General features: G+C 44.5%; 1 protein-coding gene across 1 annotated transcript in view; it reads right to left on the reverse strand.

Moving 5' to 3' along the window:
* Positions 1 to 24,826, reverse strand: part of qvr (glycosylphosphatidylinositol-anchored protein quiver) — a 47,870-nt gene that overhangs the window by 18,821 nt on the left and 4,223 nt on the right. The gene's annotated exons all lie outside the window — the stretch shown is intronic.

Genomic DNA, 24,826 nt, shown 5'->3' on the forward strand with positions numbered 1-24,826 from the left:
ATATGAACATTCATGAAGGTATGTTGCGTTTTCATATGGAGACACCTTGACAGAAAGGGACAATGGATACTAGAGATATTTGTCTCGTCATACCCCTAGCAAGCTACTGTAGGTGACGAAGGTGACATACGAAATGACGCATACAGCATACACAAGAACACGCAGTAACAAGTGACTAAAGTGTCTGGTCGAAGCTCTTCAACTCTTCAGAACGAAAAGCTTTGTGAATTCGGCCCCGAGGTCACAGTGGACAACTTTGTTTTTCTTACTTATTATCATATATCTTTTTTCTTTCTTTTTCTTTTTTTTCATACGGGAGGTACGGCAGGGGAAATGTTCGAAGACGTTGTTAATAGCATGGACTTCGATAGTGTCACGCTATAGTGAAGGTGAAGAATTTAACGCTGCCAGATGTGTGAACCAAGAATTTGGCAAGTGCTCTTCGGCATCGGCCGTTCGTTTTTGCTAATATGTCCAGGGTCAAGATTGGCTGAAATTTTCTCTTACGAACAATTCTAGATTAAGATTTTTTTTTGTGTGTGAATGCGAGCCTTGACTCTTGATCGGGCGAACTTGTGCCCAGAAAGGCAAGTAACACTGAACGCACAACGACAGCGGCGAGCACAGTAGTCGGCCGACGAATCCGAATTCGCGGGTCAAGTTCGGCCGCTATTTATACAAGCATCACGGCCACAATAAAGTTCATCCATCTATTTATCCATCACGGTACATTCCAGCGTAATCGCCCGCTTGGCTGGCGAAACTTAGAACCGGCAGACAGCTAGCGGCTACAACTCGGGTATGCAGCAAGCACAGACGCGAGGAAGATTTCTGCTACTGCGCCGGGACTGCGCGATGTTCGGTGAGTAACAGAAAACGCGCATTGAGACGCTCGCCCGCGCCCGCTGCCCGGCTAATGTCATGACGGTTTGGTCTATGAACTGGTTGATGCTAGATACTGGCAAGTTCACTGGAACGGACAGGGAGCGGAAAAACGCACATTTAAAAAAAAGCATGATATATGGTCATATTTGTGGTATGAATTAATGCACTGGATTACGAAAAAGAAGCAGAGGGAAATCGCACGCTGAGAAGACCGATAAACAATTAGTGCGACGCAACTTGAGAAATAATATTTCCCAAGAATTTAGAAGACAGAAAAAGATTGAATCGTCACGACGGCTCATCACAGTCACCGTAGGCGTTGAAGTCTCTATAACGAAATTATTTTTGAATAGTTCTGATAGCGTCCACGCAACAATGGTTGCTAGTGTACTGTCAAATGCAGATATGATGCGGCCTAAAGCTCACGGCACGGTGCAAAAACGCGCTCACAGCGAAAGCAAAACACTGTGTGCGGACATGCATGCAGACGCGCAGTCGGTCGCCGCGAACCCGTGCGATAGCTGCATTGAGGCTTCATTCTGTTATGCCCCATTTGGTTATACAGACAGCCCACTATAAGAACATATTTCACATAGCTTACTCTCAGCGTTTGTCTACCTTTCACGAAAGAAGCCGGTTCGGGAGACTCCGTCGCGGCGACCGCGCGCAGGGGCGTTCACTGTACGTATTCGGTAAAGAGATAGCGTCTGTAAACGATTCTGCGCTTTCAGTTTGCTCAAGATTATTATATCGACGATCAAAAACTTCCCTCGTTTTGAGAGTACCTACATAAATGTCCATGAGGGCTGCCGCGTGTTGTTTTTATTGAGCGCCGTAAGCGAAACCTATGAGGAGCGCGCCGCGTGATCCCTCATACTACGCATGGGAGGCGCTTCCGACAGTTGGCGACTCCGTAACTCATCGAAACCAATACCAGATCCTTCTGGAAACCCAGCGTGTTGCAGACACGCATGCGGGATGCCTTCCTTTTATCATTCCTCAAGTAGAGCAATACTTTCACCACGGTATACATAGCTTGGGCACGACCGCAGAATGTATTCGATGTCTCCTGTCGCACTGCGCGAAGTACACACAGCCGTGAATCGGTATGTGCCATGTCGAATAGCCATGCAGGGGTACATCTAGGTCCCGCCCTTATTCGGTGCAGTAGCGAGGCTTCCTCCCGACGAAACCGTGTGGTTGCGCAGGGCGTATGTGGCGGAATCCAAAGCGATACAAAGTGAGCACAGATGCTCAATTTCGTGGCTTTATTGCTGCTCGGTACTTTGACTTTCCGCGGATATGAGAGTGCTGCCTACGCAAGAGCGTCAGCTTCGTCATTTCCAGCACTGTCAACGTGAGAAAGGATCCACTGAAACTTTAGGTTGAAGCCTTTCGGTGTTGAGGTCTTTCACAAATGACGGTGACTTGCTTGGGAACTTGCAGAATTGTTGCATTGCCGCCTTCAAATCCGTGAGGAGTACGACATCTTGTGCAAGTAGAGTCTTTAGCTTTCGTATAAGGCAACAGCTATTGCCACTCCCTCGTCAAATGTTGATGAGACCTCACGGTCCAACCGGCCAGACCATGTAAATCTCAAAGAGGGTATGCAAAACGCAGCTGCGCAGCTGTCTGGATACGCTTAACAGAACCATCTGCGTGCAGTTGGAGGTGATTCTGGTAACCAGTCGTCAAGTGCTCCGTAACGAGGGACTTTGCTTCTGGAGATGAAACAGTGTTCTGTGAACATAGTCCCGGTACGCTTAAGCTGCAGGTAATATGTTCAGATGCCCAGGGCAGGTATATCTTTCGCCTTTGTCTCGAGCGCAGCGCAACCCTAAGGCGCGAAATTTGTTCAGCGTTGCATGAAAATGTGAATGCGTCCTGGCACCTATACATAGGAGAAGAGCTTTGCCGGGCGAAGACTCATTTAGTCGTAGCAACTGAGGCAAAAGATCCTGAGACGCCTGAACCTGGAACGGGCATGACTCAGCCTCGTACAACACCATTTTGCTCGAAGCTGGCTGAGGAACCCCTAGACATAGTCGAAGGCCTTTACTGTGTATTGCTTCTAGGCGCTCGTACTGACTGACCGAAGGCGGCATTAGAGGAAGTTGGTGTAGTATCCTACTGGTAACGAACCGTGAATGTAACCGTAGCGTGGACGTCGGGCGGGTTACCCCAGAATATGCCAGCGACGCGCTAAAGCACATAGATCCTCTGTGATGACCATGTCGCAACGTTGTCAACAGCGCGACGCCCCTTTAACCTGTGGTCCAGAGTAATTCCCAGAAATAGCAGCTGCGCTCTCGGTAGCGGCTGGCGAAGACAAACAGCGACTCACTTTTCCTTTTTTTTCTCTCTCACGCTGACGTTCCCTCACGGCTTGACGTTGTGTCGAGATATACGCCCCTGAATGAGGAATTAGCTGACAAATTATTTGCCTTTGATATATAGGGCTTTAGTGGTTTTGATACCACGGTCACCGAGGTTATGGGGTTTTCATATTACAAACAAGATACTCTGCTAGAAACCCTGTAAACAAAATAAAGTTAGGCCGCAATTGGTTTGTCAACTGTGTCCTATTCCTGTGCGCTGTTTTTAATGAGTTCCCTCCACTGCGGCGTTATCACTCACCCCGTGCTCAGGCTCGCAGCGCCGATTGCGACATTCCCCGATGTTATCTGCCCGCAGATCTTCGAACATTTCCTTTCTAACATATGCGCTCCTCGATGTCTACTTGTCAACACAGGGCCACGTGTGCTTCGTCTTGAATTTTCGCTTCTATCACGCGCTGTTTGTTTTATCGTGCTTCACTGACTCATATTTCAATTTGTTGTTCTTCCACATCTTCCACTTCCACCCACAGGACAGATTAAACTAATTATTGCCGAACAACTAACTTATGATCGAAAGCGTTATTGAAGAAACTTAACGTACGAAGCGCAAGGATACTTGAGAGAAGTTTTATTACGTTCCCCACAGTTGCCACGATATTCAGGCTAGTCAGACGACCATATATTACCTATCCCGTAAGCGCCACCGCACCTGCTTCTATATATACTTTTATGAATTAATGTGCGTGCCCCTTTTACCGCACCCTCGTTTATATATCTCTCTCTTTTCAGTATGGTTATGAAGGAGGACACATGGCGGAACGCTACTTTGCAGAACGAGGCCCAGCCCCATTCCACAACGCTATAAGAAATAAATCAACCGTAGCTCTGCTACTAGACGACACCCCCTTCTGCTTCGTGTCTTTCTTTTTCTTAAAATAATGGGAGAACGTAGCGCGACAACGCGCGAACTGCGCTAACATAGACGAACAAAATAACACCGCGTTCCTCTCTCTCTCTCTCTCTCTCTCTCTCGATCCCTTATCAGACACTAAAATTACGGGCGTTCTCGACGTACGTCCGGCCCACTGACCGGTCGACAAATGATCACTACAACAACATACCCGTGCGTGCTCGAATAAACGAGGCAGCAGCAGCAACAGCAGCAAAAAAAAAAAAAAACACGAGCGTATACAATAACATCGAGGGGAACAATCAGCGCGCACGCACGCCCACAACCGCGCCGAACGAGCAAGTTAGCTCGACGGGAACGACGTCCGCCCGACGCTATCTCTCGGCTCTCCGAACGCAGCACGTGCCCGTAACGCTCCGGTACATACGTGTGCGTACGGCGAGCCAATCTGGCGCCGCTATACCCCCAGCGCCGACGACAGCACCGGGCTGGAGGCAGTGCGGGGAGGACGGCTTGATCGGAGCCCGAAATAGGCTCCGCTAAGATACTACACCCCCTCCCCCCCTCCCCCTTCTCAGGTTCCTTCTGCATGCGGGGCATTAATTTCTGCCGGAGACGATTACGGTAGGGCGTATAGTATAAGGAGAGGCCCCGGAACGGGACGTCGGGAGCACCTGCCCGGAGTTGTTCCCCATATGCTGCCGCTGCTGCTTATATAGTACCGCTCGTCTAACGCGGTAAAATCGGCGATCCGGTGGGTCTTGTGTAGCTATAGTTCCACCGAGCCGAACGCTGCCGGCTGGCACAGGCAACAACGAAACGATGACACGAAATAGGAGGGAGGGTCGTATCCGGTGCTCTCGTCAGACGACCGGAGCTGCCGAGAGCGCGGGCGAAACGAGGGCTTAGTGAACCGGAGAGCCGCAATGTCGCTTAACAATCGGCACACGGTGACAGTCAGTTATGATGCGCGCTGGCGGAACAACGCGTCATTAAGCTAAGGGACCATCGAGCTACCTTTCTTCCGTATTCCTAAGCTTTCACAACGCTCGCGGCAATCTTTGCAGAGCCGTCGTATGTATAGCATTTACGTCCGATATATTCTCGTGCAAGTCGCAGATGACCGCCGACGGCCTGTAGAAAAAAGGGAACAGCTGTAACCGAGTTTAATGTAGCATCATGTGGTAAGATCGACAAGTTTATTTGCTGGTGTCGTATTCAGTGCAGTTTTCGAGTGTTCTTGCAATACCCCTTCCTTCCCACTCCGCACCGCTACCCCCTAAATATTGAGAAAAAGAAAGCAATTGTGCATATTTGTCAGCACTCCATTTTCCCTGGAGTGTAAGCCAACACCGATCAAGAAGAAATCGTGGCAAAATCTTCTAAGAAATGCATCACTGCAAATAAGCTTGAAGGGACAAAATTAATGTTTTAATGATTCTGTCAAGAGACAGCGGAAGAAAGCCACTATTTAGATAATGTGACAGCAATCAGTAGATTAACCAGTATACCATACTTTCTAGCAGTCAGCACGATACTGAAGTGATGGCTCTGAGAACGCATATCAGACATTTTGCACGCACACCCTATCACCACCTTGCAACACTACCTTCAGACAGGCACCAATCATCATTCTCTAAAACTATCATCAAGTACAAGGACAAACTTCCCTCGGGCTTCACCGCTGCATCTAAACCATCGATACCCCCTTGGTGTCTTGTCAGCCCCACAGTCCATCTCAGCGTACCAGGAATCGGGAAAAAGTCTGAGCTGTCGTCGCCTGTGCTGAGACAACTGTCTCTGCTTCTTCTGCACGAGAGGTACGCGGACAGTGCACATATTTATACTGACGCTTCCACAAACATCCAGTGTTCGTCCGGTGCTGTGGTCGTCCCAGCAAGAGGTATTACCATCAGCTTTAGGACTGACCACCCAACGACATCTACATCTGCGGAACTAGCTGCTCTTCGCGCTGCACTTTGTTTCGTCAATCGGGAACCACCTCGACAATGGTCAATTTTCAGTGACTCAAAGGCAGCCCTACAATCTGTGCTATCAGCTCTGCGTCGCGAGCCATTCGAACAGCTCGTGCTCGGTATTAGATGCCTACTCCATAAATCACATGAGAAAGGACATCACGTGACGTTTCAGTGGCTGCCAAGTCACTGCGGCGTCATAGGAAATGAAGATGCCGATAAAGCCGCTCGGACAGCTCTTGAAGACATACAGGAAGAGGCCATACCACTTTCACGGTCCGACGCAGCCAGCAGACTTCGAGTGCTTGCACGGGAGATCACGCTCTCTCTGTGGTGCACACCAAGCAGCCAGACCAACCGGAGCAATCGTCAACACGACCTGCCCTCCTTGATGCATCTCTGTATGCCAACTGGACTCCGCCGAAGTGAGGCCACCCTGCTTTATCGCTTATGGCTAGGGGTGGCCTTCACGAAATCTTACTCGTTTCGTATTGGAATGGCCGACAACGCTCTCTGCAATGCCTGTCTTTGCGAGGAGACGCTGGAACACATTCTGTGCGACTGTCCTGAATATAATGTTCAGAGACAGTCCCTGGCGTCCGTTCTAGCGCACCTTGACAATAGACCATTGTCAGTTGCAACTATTTTCACATATCGCCGACAGAAGACATCGCAGCTGAAGGCGACGAAGGGACTACATCGGTTTATGAAGGAGACGGGCTTGGACAAGCGGCTGTGACAGTGATGTCACGTACCGCGCAAGAGTGACAGACTGTAACTAACGATGTGTGTGCGTGTTATGTGCTCTGTATCTCTTCTCCCCATCTTTCATCCCCCCATCCCGTTCCCATGTGTAGGGTAGCAAACCGGTTAAGCTGAACTGGTTAACCTCCCTGCCTTCCTTCTCCACTTTTTCCTTCCTTCCTTTAGTTTGTCAATGAGGTAATAATTATTGCTCGGATATGATGATGCGACTCATCTGCTTTGAATTTGAGCATCTTCCCTTACTTCTCAGCCTAGCCAAATGCCTGACATGCTAATACGGCTGCATAAGCTGTAATCTAGAGTAGAAAAAAAGTAAATTCGTTAAAAATTAAGTAAAGAGTACGTTAGTTTCATCCTGAAATTATATCACGTGGCAACCCAAACAAATAAAAAAAGAAACCTCGTGTTCACAAAAGGCTCTTACGCTGGAATTGCCCTAAGAGCAAATGCTAATCATGCCTGACGCTGGACATACGATTAGTGAATACCGCCGTCCAATTGCAAAGTGCACTTGTGAATGAAACGCTTTGTGAAGACCGCCCCGGATTTCTAGCACGTACTATACGTCTAGTAGGTTTGAACAACATAGTGTTGTGTCGTTTTACTGGCTACGGTCACAATACTGCTATAGAAAAATCCAACGTTTTCTCAGTTCCCGTGGTCGGTAAACTTTTGCGGTTGACTGTACAGGCAACAGTAGCTACATCGACAAATGTGTAAAGTGCAGAGCCCGCAGTATCCAAAAAAAAGTCTCTCACGCTAGAATCGTTCGTGCGAGCACATTACAGCCAATCCTGATGCTGGACATATTATTAGCGAAGGCGGCTGACCAGTGGCAAACAGCCCTAGCTTCCGAACGAAAAGGTTCGTGAATTTGGCCCCAGGTTTATTTTGGTTTATATCGAGATCTGCACATAGGTCAGCAGCATGTGGTTGGTAGATGGAATGAACAGACTAGCGGACAGGCGAAGCAAAGTAAACAAAAAGCAATATATATATATATATATATATATATATATATATATATATATATATATATATTATTTGTTCATGACTGACTGACCGATGTCTGCGTTACGAGAGACGATTTCTTTAACCCCCTCTAAACTCCTAGTACCTGAGCATTTTTACGCTTTTTTTTCTCATCCGGGCCCCCATAGGAATGCGGCCGGGAACCGAACCTGCGACCAAGGGCTCAGAAGCAGAACGTTGTAACCTATGATAAGCTTCGGCGGAGGTGAGCGAACCGGTAAAACGTTACTCTAGCGCTTGGTACTCTTCTCTCGGGATAAAAAAAAATTGTCTCGTTGGCAAACATTTGCCAAGAGCTTTCTCCGCTATCAACCGAGGCTTTTTTTCATCACTAAGACTTGACGTAGGCTTCCTTTTAGTCAGGGTGTTTTAGTTGCTTTGCTCAAGCGATCCAGAAAAGGGGACATATTTGGGCGTTCTCCTCCGTCGATAAACAGTCGCAAGAGAGCGCCGCTCGACTTTGTCTTCTTTTCTACGTGCCTGTCCTCCTTCGAGCTTTCTTTGATTTCACTCGCTTTCAGTATTTACTGAGCAAGAAGACGAAAAAAGAAGAGCGAACGTAAAAATAACGGTGAAAAGCGAGCAAGAAATTGAGGAACGGAAATGCCGATAGAGATAGAGAGAGATATCACGCGGTGTGCTGGGAATTTAGTGGAGAGGAGTATGGGGGAATCGAGTGAGGGCGAGAAACTAATACGGCAGGAAAAGGAAAGGGGTTAGAAGGCAGGGGCGACGGGACAGTGGAAAGGAAAATAGGGTTGCGGAGGTTGGAAGGGAAGTGAGAGGGCGACAACCAGCGCGGCGACCGCGTGGCGGCGTCGGCGCTGTCGTACGGGAAGCGGCAGCGGCCGAGGAAAGGAGGATTTTGGGAGGGGAGGGAGGGGGGGCCTCCGCTCCTCCTTCTGTCGCAGTGCGAGGAGACACGTGACTGTGTGCGTGGAGCAGTCGATGCCGACCACTGCTCTGCGAGCGGCGGCACCGCCGGGTGCAGCTGCGAGTTGCAGCGCGGCTTCGCTCCGATCGCAGAATTGTTCCCCCGTCGCGAGCGCCAGACTCCCCGCCCTCTTGAAGGGGAAGAACGAAATTAAAGGGAGAATAATCGGCAACGACTCATCACAGCTATAACTGCAGCTATGTGATGTTGTATAGATGTGTTTGTATATAATACTGTGCAACTTAATTTGATTGAGATGCTGCGCAAGTAACTGTCGCCGCCGTTTCACAATATGCACGCCACCTAGTTTTTATAGTTACTGTTTACGGTTACCCTGACATCTCTTATATCTTCTCACGATGTGTTGCGCCATGTGAGTTCACGTATGTTGTGCATGCAGCCATGATGTGTACATCCGCATTGTGCTGGTTTACGTGCCACTTTACTATTAGTGCGTTATTTCGCTTGCCCTGACATGCTTCGCCTTTTTGTGTCGTCGGTTAACCGACGTGACGTGCAGTGTGGTAGGCTCTAACACCTCGAATAATGTGCACTCGCTAGCCGGTAAAATTTCTTTTTGCGGATACCACTGTCGACTTCACTGTACTGGGAAGCCGATGCCGCGGGGCGGCCCGTCAGGCCCATTTGTCCGATGTCTCGACTCCGCCGTTCTCTAGAGCAGAAAAATAAACTTAACTTCCCATATTGTAACCTCAGCCGTCCTTCTTCTCTCGTAGATTGTTCCCTTATAGAGCAGACATATGTATTGCGTGACTCGGTTACTTCAATAACCCACGGGTGGTCAAAATTAAACCGACAGTAACTGCGTCTCTCGCAGCGTTACTTTGAGAGGTCAAGCGCAAGAAATGAATCGGCTCGGCAGTGTATCGCGTCTTGCCAATCCTCGCAGCGAAGGCGAAATGAAAAGCGCTAAGTAAAGATGCGAAGAAGAATAAAAGAAAGAAATGACCGGTAGGGGGATAACTAAGTTGGTGCCTGTTTCATGATTTCATGCTTCAGCCGAGACGAGCGTCGTTTCCTGCTGTCCTTTTCTGCTTGGTTTTCCTTCTTTTTTTCCAGCGCTATAGCTACAACGTATTAGCTCTGGAAAGGGACAGCATATCTTGAGCTAGGTACGACGGCGACCTCGATAAACGCTAAAAACAAGAAACAGTCGAGGAATGAAAGCGCCGTCCTTGTGGATCGAATCAAGCAGACACCAAATATGCCTCGCACATCATTATATAAGCTTTCGCTTATTCACTCACTAACTAAATCGCATACGCACGCTCGCACGCACGCTGTGAGGCTACCGCATGTGAACGAACAACACCGACCTGCACACTCCTGCAGTGCTGCCTAACGGCTTTGCACATCGTTATATAAGTGTTCATTAATAAACTTAAGATCGCTACTAACGGACAGTTCACCTCCACTTACGTCACGAAGCACACCTGGAGGGAAGATTTTGTAACATTCCTTTCCTGCTCAGATTTTTCTCTACCTTTGTAGTTTTGGGCTCGAATGCTGTCACGCCACTGCTTTAATATGAATCGATCGCCATCGAAGCGACGGATCTTACGAAGATAGCAATATCGAAGGCGAAGAATTGTTACAAAATGCGGCCCATGGGTGAGTGACTTATCTGGATGAAATTGTAAATGTTGGCAACTATGCATCACCCGGCATCTCCAAAATCAATAAATTATTAAATGATCAAATACTAATAACATGAGGTTATACAAAAACGACCTGGCAATAGAGAGTATCTCGCAAATGTGCTTAAACAGTTAACCTGAAAAAATAATGACGCACAGAGCAATGGAAGGGCACGTTCTACAGCTCCCGCAAATAGGCACAAGTCAAGTAATCAAGCTATTCAAACAGTACAAAACAATATTTAAAAATTGACACATGGCCATGCAAATTTTCGATACGATATTGCTGTCAGTAAACCAAATGAGACAGGCACCGCTCACAGGAAGATGGAGGCTTGAACGGTTTAACAGTGGTCGAACAAGAAATGTCGTTGGGGCCAACATTACAAGGGGACTTGCCTGCGTCAGTGTAGCAACTGCGTGGCTTGGTCACTGTTGGAAAGCAGTTGCTTCTCTGACGAAGAAGAGTCCCATTGTCGAAACGTTGGTTCCCGGTACCATTCCTACGTTATCGCTGTTTTTCACTTTCAGTAAAGAATGACACGTAGATGCTAAGCATTAATACATACATGGTACGTGTTTCATGTAACTTGAGTCAAACAATTAAAAATATGCAAATTCCACGTAGCTGAACCGAACCAAAATAATGTTGTTTGCCGTCGCTTGGAGATACTCGGATTGTTTCTTGCATTACGACTAATTACCCAATTAGACTTAATTGATAAGTCAACTTCTATATTATTATAGTTAGATTAAAAGCATCAATGAGAAAATTGTAGTGCAATATGAAAAACTCCCGATACAGCTTTTTGTTGCTCAATACGTGACGTAAAGCTTTTTTTTTTTTTTTAGCGTGATTGAAGCCCGCGAATAAACGAAAAATTCCCGCGCGACTGGCCGCTCGAGGAGCTTAGCGCGTATTCGCGGGCTATATACTTTCCCACACGGAAAAACACTTTTTGTAGTACATATTGAGCAACAGAAAGCTGTATCGGGCGTTTTCCGCGTTGTTCGACAATTTTCTCATCGGCACTTTTCATCTAATTATAATAATTTAGGCGTTGATTAATTAATGAAGACTAATTATATTATTACAAGTAATGCAAAACATAATTCGAGTGTCTCCTAGCGACGGCAAGCAACATCATATTGCTTCTGTCCAGCTACGTAGCATTTGCATATTTTTAATGTTTGGCTCAAGTTAAGTAAAACACACTGTAGGTACAGCACCTCTTTAAGTGTATAAGGTAACCGAATGAGCGAAGTAGCCGCAGATTACAGAAATCTGCGGCTCACGGACTCATTATTGCAGGGATCGTGATTGAATTTCTAACGTCTAAGGCCGTGTTGCGGACACTGAAATCTTAGTAAGCGAATGCTCTTGATCCGCCCCCTATCAAAATGCGGCGGCCTCTTTCGCTCGGCGAGGAATCAGACCTCTGGTGCTCAATTCGTGCTTTTTCAGAAACTCGTAACCTCGTTTGTTACTCAGTTAGATGTATTATTATTATTATTATTATTATTATTATTATTATTATTATTATTATTATTATTATTATTATTATTATTATTATTATTATTATTATTATTCGGTTCTTCTTATTGTACGAATAATCGCTCATTAATTAGTAGGGGCACTCGAATAGCAAAATTTTCGAGTCGAATCAAACAGAAATTTTGCAGAGAAGTGACCTCTGAGTATATAATATTGAATATTGCCATTTTCAAAAAAAAAAAAAAACTTAAACGAAATGTTAAATGTAATCTGTTCGGCAACGAAAGGCTTGTTTACATTACTCGATACATGTAATGCCGTTAACTGGACCCCAGGTCACCCGAGAAGGTTATAAATGAAGAAACAAAGAAAATTTCGTGCACCCATATATCTGGTGCACGATGACCATGACACTAAGGGAAAAATATACAGCAAGATTCCAGCTACATCTAGTAGTGTGCAGTGCTTGTTGAAGGAACCAAGGGCGATACTACAGCATCGCGCATCGTTTCGAAGGAAGCCGAAGGCGGCGAGATGGGCCAGGGGGGCGAAGGAATAGGAAATAAAGAGAGAAGGCAGTGATGTTAACCAGAAATGTGTCTGGTTGGCTAGCCTACTCTGGGGGACGGGAAAGAGGGAATAAAAAGATAAGATAGAGAGAGGGAAGGGGAGGATGCCAAGTAGTAAACTGTTTGAATCAGATACTACAGTAACATTTTGTGTGATGCAGCTAGTCATTGCTTGTATTGGATTGGTCAGCAGTCATTTGGGCTGTCGGTTGAAATATCTCGATATGAGCATTCGCTATTGCTGTAATAAGTTTTGATTGATTGATTGATTGATTGATTGATTGATTGATTGATTGATTGATTGATTGATTGATTGATTGATTGATTGATTGATTGATTGATTGATTGATTGATTGATTGAACACATACTGGTATACGGACACAATAGACTAATGAAACAGATCGCAACGGGTGATAATGCCCAGTTCTCTTGCTAAAAGCGGATTTGAACTTGTCGCTTTAGCAAAGATGCTTCGAGAATTTTTCAGGCCATGTTCCCGAATTCTATTGGCGGTTTGGCTCCTTTAATTCAACAAACGCTAATTTTACGCGTACTTTCTCACTCGCGGGTGAGCTCGGGTGTTGGCCTTTATTGGAGCATTGATCAGTCACTTTACAGGCAAACGAGAATACTGACTCAAAGGCTACCAGTGCCATTGCTTTGTGGTATGCATAGCGTTGTAATCAAAGACGACGACCAGTTTGGGAGCACAATAGTGCAGCCACACTGTGGCGGCTGTTCTGCATCAATATTTTAAAACAAATTCGATCATTCTATTTTTTAGCCTCCGTACATGCAGGTACGATGCACCAAGAACATCTTTAATTAAACAAACAGCATTTCTAAGACTATTCCACTGATTTATTTGTGCTGCATAATATGCCTTTCTTTCTTTCTTTTTTCAGGGGGCTATTCGTCTCCTGGCCCTCAAAGTTCACGTTGCTGCCCTGCGTGGTAGAACGTTTGTACAACGTCTTTTGTCCACTGTATTCGTAAGTTTGCGCAACGAGTGTGCACGTTTCTTGTGCCTGAGTTTGTTGCCTGTGAACGGGTCATGCAAATTTAGAACAAACTGTGCCAAGTGGCCCTCACCGCACAATGGTTTAAGTTCAAAGAAGTATTTTCCCCCGCTCATGCTCCGCGCAGAGCTATTACTCCGATTCGTGCGTATCCCACAGGGGAGGGGGGGGGGGGGGGCACAGAAATGCTACCCCTCTTCAAACTTCCCAACAATTCTGGTTAAGTTCGTTCTATAGTTAGCAACGAAAACGTTCGTAGTTGTTAGATTACGTTGGGCTTAAAATAGGAAATAAGTTGGATGAAGTACCTAACACATTCCTGAAATCCCGCGCTATAACGCGTTTAAGTCACAATTTGGCGGGTGCATTGCTTCGTACACAAAAACAGATATCATAGTTGTGTGAAGTATGCTTCGCGGAACGTTCGAAGAGCGCAAACTTCCCGTATAAAGTTACAGTAACTGAATTTTTACTTCGATAATGTTAAATTTAGCAGAAGGCTTGCTTACGAACTACTGATGCAAATATACAGAGAGGTCAGGTTCGTCCGCTTCAAATATTGCCGCAGGCTTAGCTTGCATAACTTTCGACGAAGCTTTTGTAGTGTAGCTAACGAACTCCAAACATCGTGCTTCGAGGTTTTAAGTATTGAAACTTCCGGGCGTTTTATACTTCTTTTTGCTTTTCAATAAGAGAAAATGTTAAGCAAAGATGTATGATTTTTCGGTGGTCACCTTAATTTCCCTCCTTTCCTTTATAATCACGATATTTGGTCTGAAAAATGCAGCACTCGTCTTGTGCGAAAGCTGATGCGTTCCGTGTGTAATTGAAGCAAATCGAGTTGTGCTCGTTGCTTTATAAAAGTTGCTAGATAAATCGAGTTGCTTGCTCGTTGCTTGAAAAGTTGATAAGACAGGAAGACGGGTAATAATTCAGAGTTAGCTACCTCGAGCACTCGTACACACGGAGAGATATCACAACTATTTCAGCAAGAGCTCCAGCTCGAGCCCGAGTCTGGTTTCAATATATGTCAAAACAGATGCGACTAATTGATTCATGGGGTTCACTGTCCCAAAGCAACACTGTGGTTTTGAGAGACGCCGCAGTGGAGTGCACAGAATAATTTTGACCTCCAATGGTTCTCTGACGTCCACCTAAAGATAAGTAAACGAGCGATATGATAAACATATCGGGAGAGCTTGAACGCTCCACATGAGGCAAACGGGACATTTAAATGAGCCCGAGTTTAAGATTCCTGCTAACGTAGCTAAAGGAACCACTGCTGTCATTTTGGTGCATTTCCTCCTGTATATAGCAGATTTCTTGCGCGTTTAGAATATTTATTTATTTCAGATACTGCCAAGCCCAACGGGGATTTCAGCGGGAAGGGCGTACATATAATAAACATATTACGCAAGTGTAGAATGGTTGAACATGTCCCAAATAAGATTTTGAAGTAAATACAAAAGGGGTTTATTGCGCGTGCAATCAATTAACGAGCACATATGGTATAACATGTATAATGAATGAAGCATTAACACAGGAGTTACAAAGTGCGCGCCATGATAAAAAAACGCACGTAGTGAATGTAGGTCGTAGAGGATTTAATCAACGTCTTTATCGACAGCAAACGGTAAGGTTAATCAACAATCAACAGCAAACGGTAAGGTTAGAACCTTACAAACAGTTTATATTTGGGAAACATGTAGGTAGTCTTCAAGTAGTGACAAGCAATTATCTTGATTACTGCAAGTAGTTATATATGTAGGCAGGCTATTCCATTCCCTTATCGCCTGTGGAAAAAAGGAAAATTTAAAGCAGTTAGTTTTGAACCGGTATTCCTCAAGAAATTGGGGGTGTTTATGACGTGAGAGTTTAGTTTCTGAGTTAGATAAGTATTTGGTGCTATCAATACGAAGCGCATTGTGGAGAAGGTAGAAACATAATTTCCTGGCGTGCGAGATTGGCACTGTTACGGAGGGTTAGTATTCAAGCTTTTTCCATTAGTTCGGAGGGGGGTCAGATACGCGGTATTTGATAAAAATAAACCTTACTGCTTTTCTTTGCACGCTCTTTAGTTTATTAATTAAGTTATTTGTGGATGGGAACCAAACGACGTTAGCGTACACGAGTACTGGTCCAACAAATGTGTCCTAGGCAAGAAGCTTTGTTGGGTTTGGTGCTGAATGGAATAGCCTTTTGAGGAAAAAATAGCCGTTGCTTGGAGATGACGTTGCATGATTTACGTGTGCCTCCCACTTCAAGTCATGTGATGTGATTAGTCCAATATACTTGTGTTCTTTAACTGGGGTTAGTGGGTGTTGCCGAGTGTGTAAGAAAAGTGTGATATAATGTTTTCCCTCGTTATTCTAAGTAAAGCTGAGTGACCTATATTTAATGTCATTTGCCATCCCATGCACCATTGCGATACTGATTTTAGGTCGTTTTCGAGGGTTAGGTGGTCATTGGGGCAGTTAATTTTTTTGCTGACTATGCAATCGTCGGTAAAAATCCCAATCGTTAGTCTTGATAGATGCGGGTAGATCATTAATAAAAATAAGAAATAAAATTGGAGCCAAGACACAGCTCTGAGGCACACCTAATGTAACACTTTGTAATTAATTTTGACAAACTGTATGCGGTTTATAAGGTAAGCACTGATCTAGTCACTAATTGGTCCTTTACCTAATATTGATTCAATTTTTATAGTTCGTTTTTTTTATGGCATACCCGATCAAATGATTTCTTGAAGTCAAGTAGAATTAAATCTATGTATTTTTAGTCGTCGATGGCTTGTGACACTTCGTGTATTAATTCGGTTATTTGAGTTACTGTAGAAAGACTTTTGCGGAAACCATGCTGGAATGGTGATAGAAAGTGTTGTTCTTCAGCGTAGGCAGCAATGTGTTTAAGGATGATGTGCTCCAGCAACTTACATATTGTACTGGTTAGTGAAATAGGACTGAAATTGGAAGCGCCAGTTTTGTTACCTCCTTTGTGAATTGGGATTACCTTAGCCATTTTCCATTCGCTCGGGAGAGAACATTTTGTTAATGATTTGTGAAATATTAGGAATAAATATTTGGTCATCCATTAAGCGTGCCGCCTTAAGAATTCGTTTGGTATGTCGTCAGGTCCAGCTTTCTTTCTACAGTCTATTTTTAACAATAAATTAAAAATTCCTGCTTCGTTTAGGGAGATGGTATCTATTCTATTCGAACTATGTGAGTGAACATCGCATGGGATTGTGTCGTCATTAGTAAAAAAATATTTAAAGTAGTTGTTGATTAAGTTTGTTCTTTCTTTACTTTCTTCTCGAGACATAATATTGTCATTTTGGCTTTTAGGCATAATTCCAAAATTTTTGTCGTGAATTTTTAAGGAACTTAGTTAGCGTATTAGAGAGATAGAATGATTTTGCGGCCTTTATTTTTGATTTCATAGAAGTGATTGCCGAAGTAAGGGATAGGAGTTTGGAAGTTAGGTTTCTTTTGACCAATTTCCTGAATCCTTTTACTTTGCGTTTGGCGCGTGTATAATTTCGCGGTTTATCCAAGGGTTGTAGTTTTTTTGTTTGTTTTATTTTAGTAGGGATGTAACTTCGTATACAAAAGAATACGATGTTTCTTTAAATCTCTGCCAGAGCAATTCAATGTCTGAACCAGGTTTGTTCGCAAGCTGCTCAAGAGAAAAAAATCACAAGAAAGGTGAGTGACAACGCTAGAAACACCGGCATTTATAAAATCAGGATAAGTAACAAGCGATCTGAAAGCTGCTACGCTAAGTTTATTAAGTTCATGCTAAGTTCATTAGTCCTGAACCGAAACCGAATGTACCACTACGTTATGATCTGATGTACCATCTAGTAGCTGAACATCGACTTTATCTGGAGGAACATGATCGGCCAAGAACACTATAGGTCAAGTATGTTCGCGGAACTACCTTGTATACATGAGTAGGTTGGTTTAGAATTTGATGAAGATTTAGGGTTACCATAATATCAAAGATTATATCAGACGAGGCGGAGTGATGTTGCATCGTATGCCAGTTGATATCTGGGAGATTAAAATCGCCTACCAGTATTAGTCTGTTTACGATGGCGCGGCGGCACAGGTACATGTGCAAGAATGTTAAAACGTCAATGTTTGATGAAGGAATTTCGATATACGCAGCCGACAACGACATGGCAGGAAGAAAAATGTAATTTGCAGATGACAGCTTCAACCCCCTTCAACGTCAGGAAGGAGCGCGAAAAAAAAAACGTCTTTATTTATTAGGATAGCTAGGCCTCCTCCTCGCGTTTTCCCATCTTTACGTAAGACTGCGTAGTTTGGTGGCGCTATCTCGAAATCCTTAACATCACACGTTAACCAGGTTTCAGTTAGGGCGATAAAGTCTGGTTCAAAGCTGAGTATAAAAGATTCCGGTCAGTTTATTTTTTGTTGAATGCTGCAAGCAAACGTTATTTCGACCCGCCGTGGTTGCTCAGTGGCTATGGTGTTGGGCTGCTGAGCACGAGGTCGCGGGATCGAATCCCGGCCACGGCGGCCGCATTTTGATGGGGGCGAAATGCGAAAACACCCGTGTACTTAGATCTAGGTGCACGTTAAAGATCCCCAGGTGGTCGCAATTTCCGCGAGTCCTCCACTACGGCGTGCCTCATAATCAGAAAGTGGTTTTGGCACGTTAAACCCCATAATTAATTATTAAATGTTATTTCATGCGAAGGGATTGTTGCGTGGACGCAAGGTCCGCGCTTCTGCTTCGGTGTTTCTTTTTTTTTTGTGGGAACTGCAGAAAGCCGGTCGAATGCAGTTTGATTCCTCCTCCCAGCTGAATGAAGCGTTGTCAATTTTTAGTTTGTCGTATACCAAAGAAACCTTGTCATAGGATCCTTTTTCTTTCTTTTTTTTACTTTGACTGCGTTCCACAGGTTCCTTCTGATTTCGCGAAGCCGAGACGAAGAGACTTCTCCGATTGCAAAGAATGATTCCTTAAGCGTGGAGCAATTTTTTAATATGTTATTTTTGTCATGGAAATCTAGGAGTTTCAATATCACAGGCCGCGCCTTGTTTTCGGCCGCTTTACCCAATCTATGAATTCGCTCTATGGCTACCGGCTCATGCTTAAGTACGTTACGTATTGTCTTTGCGTTAATTTCAACGTCAAGATCTTTTCTATCTTCGCCGCCATCCTCTATATGATTTTCCCCGTCTTTTGATTTTCCCCGTCCCATCGTCAATATATAATTAATATCAACTTGTTAGCGTATCTTTAGGGGATTTACGAGAATATTTAACTTATTCCGTATTGCTTTCTTTAGCGGTATCGTCCGCTTTACCGAAATGACAACAGTTACATGCAATGCCTCTCTTTGACGTAAACGTCGCTACAAAATGATACAACTCTCCCGGCCCAGCATATGAATTGTAAAACATTGTTTTTAAAGATACTCAGTAAGCGTATCGCCTTCGAAGTAAAGAAGTGCCCTATACATGCTTTTATTTTTGCGCTTTGCTTTATGCATCCTATGATGTCATGCTATCCTGCGATTTTGCTATCGTGCTACTCAACGAGGATGCTAACAATGCATCTTTATTGAGACCCACAGTACATTTTATTTCACATTACTTTCAATCATTTTCATTAACTCGGAAGCGATCATGTTAAATTTTTCTCCCGTCAGACGCATGTTGAGCTAAATAAAAGTCGTTTAATCGATGATGAGAACACGGTGATGTGCGTCAGACTAGAAGCTATATACAAGTACACTCACAAGTGGACAAGCGGAGCCGACTAGAAAGCACCAGCCCGTGCTAGCTCAAAGTCGTCGTTTTATTTTTTATTCTTTCTTTAATATATGACTTGCACCTTTGTCCTCAATAAATATGATAGTTCGTAGCATCATCTCTGCCGTCACCTTTCGAGAAAATTCGCAATAATTTGACCAAGACCGTCGCATCGTCAAAAACGATGACAAGCAACCGTATTGTACGTTTCGAATGTCGTGACATGACATTAAAATTGAGAGTTCAGCACCAGCATGGCAGCCCGCCATGCAATGTTACATCTTTATCCCTGTGCTTAGGCAAATAAATACAGCCTTTAGCAAAGCAAACAGGAGAATGCAGTTACTTTGTCGACATACAGTCGCCAGCAAAAGCTTGGAGATTACAAATGCCACTGGTATTTCAGGTTCGTAAAATAGTAGCCCGTAATCATAACCGACTTGAAAAGAGATCATGACCCTGAGTTGTCTTGGAGTCCCAGGGGGATGTATAATCGGTGCTTATAGGCCTTGAAAATGCATTTTCCCAGCTGACCTTCTTCCAGGTTGAAAAACTTCATATCATATTCTTGGTGGATTCACTAAATCTTTTATGGATTCTAGTGGATTCTGAAAGTTGTTTTAGTGCAAGTTTTGCATGAAGAATTCCAACACTGAGAAGATCTCTAAATAAATAGACTAAGTGGCACATTTTTTTTCCGAAGCTCTCCGTTCCCTACTAGCGGAGAAAATGAAGGCGAAATTTTGTTATGTCACTTCCGAAAGAAAGTTTCCATGACGTAATACTGACGTCGCACAATTCGACCTTTTGTAAGCAGGAGAAGCCTGCCAGAGGCCGAGTTTTTGTTTATTTCTGAATGCACTGTAAGGCATTATATTTTGTAAGGGAACAGCTAAATAGCCCAGGCTGGAAGTACCCAAAATCTATGACGTCACTGAAAGCTGGGTGCAGTGACGGGACAATACGCAATGAACCGAACTTTTTACGAAGAACGATGCAGCTTAGATTGTAAAAAATATTTAAAGATTTAAATTCACTATAAAATTTTAAAGAGCGGCCTTGGTGGCATATGTACGGCAGCCCCGTTTCAAGGACATGTTCACATTGTGACGATGGATCGCGTATGAGCGAAAGTTGTGAACGGCGAACACGACTGCCACTCACTCCCGTTCTCTCACTGTGTAGTTGCGCTTTGCCTTGCCCAATGAACGGCTTGCATAGGCAACCACGTGTTCAGCACTGGCATGGCGTTGGACGCGCACTGCGCCGAGGCCGATTCCGCTGTCATCGGTACGAATTTCTGTCGCAGCAGAAGAACCAAAGTGGCACAGCACCGGGCCCTATGTCAGCATGAACTTTAGCTTCGCAAATGCAGTGTCATGACCCGGTGTCCAGCGGAAAGGCACATCTTTTTGCAGCAAGCCAGTCAATGGTCGCGCTCTATCAGCAAAATTTGGAATAAAATGGCGAAAGTATGAGCATAGGCCGAGGAAACTTCGTAGGTCCCGGAGAGATTGAGGCTTCTTGAAGTTGCTGACAGCGGTGACTTTCTGCGGATCCGGTCTAACGCGGGGCCCGAGCCCCCTGCGTAGTTTTCCGCCCCCGCCCCCCTCTTCTCTGGCGATGCCGGAGCCTACCCCTTCCCTAAAGTGTCATCACCAAAGTGTTCTGTTACCCACATCATTTGAGGGTGTCTTTTTGTTTTTTTTTCATTTGCCGACACCTTTTCGCTTAAAATTTTGTTGCAGCTAAAAGCCCACTGCCCCATTGTTGGCGCGGACGTGCACGGCTGTTAATTAATGTTTTCGCAATATTTATGCAAATTCTTGCAGTAGGAGATCAAGCGCGTTAAAGCACTACCAGCGGCTGCCTTATCCTTATTTTTTCACTTCAACATTTTTTTTGAAATTTTAGCTGTGATGAACATGAACAGACACAATATATGTAAATAATGGGGTGTCTCAATTATCATGCACCAAGATTTAAAAGTATGCAAATGCCACGTATCTGGACAGAACCAAGGTAAAGTTGTTTGCCGTCGCTTGGAGATATACATTCTTGCATTCTGCCTCATTACATAATTACTCTTAATTAATTAGTCAACTTCTCTAATATTATAATTAGACGAAAAGTGTCATGAGAAAATTGTAGAGCAACATGAAACAACTCTCGATGCAGCTTTCTGTTGCTCAATATGTGCTACACGAAAGTGTTTTTCCGAACGTGAAAAAAGCCCGCGAATAAACGTGAAATGCCTCGAGCGGCCAGTCGCGCGGCAATCTTGCTTGTATTCGTGGGCTTCATTCCCGATCGGAAAAACACTTTTATGTAGCAAGTACTGGGCAACAGAAAGCTGCATCGGGAGTTTTTTCATGTTGCTTTACAATTTTCTCATTGACATTTTTCGTCTAATTATAATATTTGAGCACATGATTTATTTTTATTTTTGTTTGTACACACTGCTGTCCTAGTGGAATATTAATTGGAGGAGTGAGTGTGAAAATCAGTACAATGACAAATAATACAGGCAATATGAACAATACAGACCAAATCAAGATGCTAGCTACGTGTTCAATAGTCGCTAAAAATAGGTTTAAAGGAACAGAACGAGTAGGACCAGGTAAAGGACCCAGTATTCAATTATACGGGGAAAGAAACTGTATTTAATGTGTCCGTACGGACAATATAATCCGGCAAGAATCCCAGAGAACAAATATGTTGCTGTATGCTCACCTCGCTTCAAATTGCTTTGCGTGCTTTTTGACCCTAAAAAAACCTAAGACTTCAGTGGCCCCTCCGGCGGAGTCTTTCATCAACGGCGTGTGAAATGCACGTGAACGACATGTGTCTCACTATTGCTTATCTCTACAGTATGCAATACTAACGGCTCAGCAGAAAAATAAACTTTTGTAATAATTTACAACATTTATTAGGCACAAAAACATCGCCACTTGCATGCACAGGTCATAGATCGACCATACCATGCTGAATACACTCAGTAAGCGAACTGAGGATAAGCTGAATTCCCTCGAAAACAGAATCAGTAGCAATAATGCTCAGCAGCGCTTATACTTGGACTCACAGTAAAAAGAAAAAAAGAAAAAAAAGAAGAAAAGAAAAGCTCGCTAACCCGGCCCGGGCCTGCGAAAATGGATGTCCAGCGAAGCTGTTGAAAACCATCACATCTGCTGAGGGGGGTACACAACGCCTTATCGCATTACAGTAATGATAATAATGGTAATTTAGAGCGATGGGAGAAATGCTAATTTTGACAGCACACCGCCGCTGGTCGTATTGCCGTTTCTTTTTCCTTTTGCCGCTCCTCGTATTCACGCCGCTCCTCGCGAATTGCCTACCCATAGCGTGGCTGCAACAGTGATAACAGTTGCTAGGCTGGTTCTTTTCTATACGAATGGCTACTGACGTCATTCTCCACGTCGCAAGCTGCCGTCGCCGCGGATGCTTGCGCAACAGTAATCTTTACCGGGAAACGCATGCGGGGAGCGCTATACATGCTTCACAATGTTATCAGGAGCTCGTTATCATCAACAATGTGGTTCGGATGCTTGTTTTGTGCTTGTCCTTTGTTGACAGTAATGCTGTTCTGTATGTTGTACCCGTGATTCGAAAGAATGCATGCACTTTTCCCTTTACTTTTCTGAGTGCTTGAAGCCTGCCTCGCCTCCGCTGCGGATCGGCCCGGTGTTGCACAACTTCCGGGATAGGCTCACATTCTTGAACACGGACGTGTACACGAAAATTGCCGACCAAGAAGCGGCTGACAGCGTCGCAGTAAAAAAAAAAGAAAAAGAAGAAAGAGATTGCAGTTTAGCCGGCAAGGCGAAGCAGTATTAGTAACGGTTGCACCGGAAGAAACTTTGCGTGACGTTAAAGAATTCTTCACTGAAGTGACGTCCTGAGATGAGTATTTACAAGACCTTATAGTAGGGGACAGTTCAGTTTCACAGCCTCAGTCCCCTTGCACCACCAATAGACTGGCGTCTGTCGGTGTTATAATCTCCCTTCGTGTGATTGTCTTATACTTCGCTATGACTGACTTTTATTGTTCGTTTCATAAGAAGCCGGCAAACACGGACACCAAGAACAGCATCGCACGCGTAAGTGAAAACTTGGGGCCGTGCCCTACCTGCGGCCAGTAGTTTTTTCATCCACTTTCATTTCCATTAATTTATGATTTTCTTTAATTCAATTAATGAGTAAGTGTAATTTCCCATATGCTGTCCTTGGTGTCTTTGCTACCTAGCTTTGTATGATATGACTAATAAAAGTCGGGCCCTCTGTTTCCTGTCTAGTTAATATTGACAATATTGATGCATCATGTTTATTTTCGCTTTTCTTGTGTGTTATTATTGTGATGTTACCTCATTGTCACTGTAATGAGTTTTGAAAACTAGCATAAAACAGCCGTATTTTCTATTTACATCATTCAGTAGGACAACGCCCAAGCGTCCAACTGGCACACGTGTCGGAAGCGTGGCATTTGAGATTACCTTTAAACACAAGGTTTCCTTACACCGTTTTTGAAATTCCCTGTTTGTCTAAATTACAGCTTAAGGCCCCGGTCATGAAGCAGTCGCTGTATTAAAGGCTGCTTACATTTCATGCTCCATGAGGGTTTAGAAGGTCCCGTTTGGGGATGAATCAACTTTGAGGTCGAAACTTGCTGCTGCTATATCGGTGGCTGTGAATCCTGTGAGCTGCTATGTAGAAAACTATGTAGCGTTATTGTTGCGACGTTATTGATGTCATTAACGCCTTCGATACTTTCGACGCTGTTTCCTATCAGCCGCCTGATATTCGGTGTATCCTCCGATGTGGGTATACGTGTAACTGCTTGAGGCTGATCATCATCATTATTACGTACGCCTACATTGTGCCGCCGATGCTGTTTGCATGAACATGACAACGGAGAAAATCACGCCAACGCATCGTTATCCTATCAAGGGGTATTTCTATGCGATACAAATAATTTCATCTTGGTCCGCTACAGTATTGCTCATTTTCGCCTCCAAAATACATGCACAGGAGCCATCGCTCCTCACACTGCGTGGGAAGCGCAATAACTCGCAGTAATTTCCCAGCGCTGTTATTGCCCTCTACCCCTGTCGTCAACTCTGTGATAGACGGAGCGTAACGAAACCTTGTGAACAGCTTTGACGTTGGTTTAAAAAAAAAAGGACCCGATATTATCCATAAACAATTGTTTATTTATAAGGGGACGCTACTTGTTCGTGAAACTTTGTGCGCGTTAATAAATACCACGAAAGGCAGATAACAATAGAACGTCTGATAGCGCAGCGGGTATGCAGCGCGCCCAACACTTGAACATTCCTGCAGTGACGTGGGTTCGAGTCCCGAGCGGTGGCCGCAGCGGACAACGCTGTATTCTTTCTTTTCTTCGTGCTGTGATGACGGCGAAATTAAGGATGACGG

Source organism: Dermacentor andersoni, chromosome 5 (assembly GCF_023375885.2).
Source record: "Dermacentor andersoni chromosome 5, qqDerAnde1_hic_scaffold, whole genome shotgun sequence".
Lineage (NCBI taxonomy): Eukaryota > Metazoa > Arthropoda > Arachnida > Ixodida > Ixodidae > Dermacentor > Dermacentor andersoni.